Consider the following 2,500-nt stretch of genomic DNA (forward strand, 5'->3'; position numbering starts at 1 on the left):
ATAATAATAATAATAATAATAATAATAATAATAATAATAATAATAATAATAATAATAATAATAATAATAATAATAATAATAATAATAATAATAATAATAATAATAATAATAATAATAACAATAATAATAATAATAATAATATTCATCATTCTAATAATAATAAAAAACAATAATATATCAATGGTTAATAATGGTAATGAATACTAGATAATGAATAATAATAATGAATAATAACAATAATCCTTAGCAATAATGATAATATATAATGAAACATATTAATAATAATAATAATGATACTGATAATGATAAAGGTAATAATAATGATAATATTGATGACGATAATGATAATAATGGTAACAATGACATTGTTAATGATGATGACATAGTAATAATAATAATAATAATAGTGATGATATCGATAATCCCGAATATAGTTAAAATAAGAATGGTAATGATAATCACACTAGCAACAATGTATTAGCAATGATAATAATGATGGTGATAATAATAATAGAAGTGATAGAAATAATTATGATAATAGTAATAGTAATAATGATAATGGTAATAATGATATAAATAATAATGATAACAATAATGATGATAATGACAATATTATCGTTAAATTCATAAGAATAACAATATTCATGATAATAAGGATCTACATAGCAAGGAATATAATACTATTCATTCTTCTTATCATCATTATCATTACTGTTATTGTTATCATCAATTACTATTATCACAATATATCACCGACATCATCCTTTTCATCACCATTACCACCACCAACATCACCATAACATTATCTACCATATCTACACCACAACCAATACCATCATCATTATCATAATCATCATCAACATTGGTTCCTCCAACACTCCGCCGATTTACCTCAGGCTATGCAACCCTCATGCAATACGGGAAAAGCATTGGTCTCCTCGAAAGGGAAAGCGCCGTAATGGCAGTCTCATTTGCGCCCATCCGCCCGTCAACTGCATGCAATCCAGAGTTGCATGGGGACTTCTGGAATTGACTTGGACTCGAGTTGACTGAAATGGGGGGTTTTGATTGGGATTGTGTAGGTCGGTGGATTGTTTTGTTTTTTGTTGTTGTTGTTGTTTTGCTTTCTTCGTTATTATTGTTGTTTATTGATAGTATCATCAATATTATCGTTGTGTTGCTTATCATTGCGATTAACCGTGTCGTCACTGTTATCAAGTCATCATAATCACTATCATATTGGCCGGGCCGCCTCGTGCATATAGCCCGGGCGAAGCGACGTCTTCGCAAATCTGTCTGAACTGAACTGTACTTTCATATTATCATGATTTTCATAATCACCATCACTATACTATCGTCTCTATAATCACCATCACCATGCTATCTTCATAATCACCATACTATCATCTTCATAATCACCGTCACCTTACTATCAATATGATCACCAATACCATAATATCATCTTCATAATCACCATCACCATACTATCATCACAATCACTAATACCCTAATATCTTCATAATCATCATCACCATAATATAATCTTCATAATTACCATAACCATCACCATGCAATCATCTTCATTAGCACCATCGTCATACTTACTATCATCGTATCGTCATCATTATCACCTTCACTATTATCTTTAAAATCACCATAATCATTACCATCGTCACTACCTCATTTCCTTCTCCACCTATGCGCATACACACGCACACGCACATAAACAGAGAGAGAGAGAGAGAGAGAGAGAGAGAGAGAGAGAGAGAGAGAGAGAGAGAGAGAGAGAGAGAGAAAGAGAGAGAAAGAGAGAGAGAGAGAGAGAGCAATATAAACAACATACTACCATCATTATCGTCAACATTATTACCTTCACTATTATTAAGAAATACCATCGTCACTATCTCATTACCTCCTCCACTCATGCGCACATACACACACACATACACACACACATACACACAACACACACACACACACAGAGAGAGAGAGAGAGAGAGAGAGAGAGAGAGAGAGAGAGAGAGAGAGAGAGAGAGAGAGAGAGAGAGAGAGAGAGAGAGAGAGAGAGAGAAGAGAGAGAGAGAGAGAGAGAGAGAGAGAGAGAGAGAGAGAGAGAGAGAGAGAAAGAGAGAGAGAGTCAGAAAGAGAGAGAGAGTCAGAAAGAGAGATATATAGATAGAGAGAGAGAGAGAGAGAGAGCAATACCAACAACACAAACACTCAATCATACATACCGCGCTGACAGTCGCAATGGCCGCCCTGACAACAAGATGACCAGCAGGGAAGTTAAGAGGGAAACGAAGTCCTCTCACAGGGAATTCGGACGACGCGAGTGCTTACAAGGTCACATTGCCATCTTCCGGCGAGGTCAAGCGAGACATGACCACAACCCGTTTCCTTCGGGGGATGAGAAAACTTTTTCGAAGACAATGGTTTACTGCCGCCACGCACTCGCAACGGAAATATGAGGAAGGAATGTGTTTATGAGGCGCTTTGGGGA

The 2,500-nt window shown here is 34.8% G+C and overlaps 1 protein-coding gene across 2 annotated transcripts in view; it reads left to right on the forward strand.

Moving 5' to 3' along the window:
- Positions 1 to 2,500, forward strand: part of LOC122262923 (zwei Ig domain protein zig-8) — a 29,743-nt gene that overhangs the window by 21,259 nt on the left and 5,984 nt on the right. The window lies entirely within an intron of this gene.

Source organism: Penaeus japonicus, unplaced genomic scaffold (assembly GCF_977035675.1).
Source record: "Penaeus japonicus unplaced genomic scaffold, GWHDUDI00000001_assembly GWHDUDI00000001, whole genome shotgun sequence".
Classification (NCBI taxonomy): domain Eukaryota; kingdom Metazoa; phylum Arthropoda; class Malacostraca; order Decapoda; family Penaeidae; genus Penaeus; species Penaeus japonicus.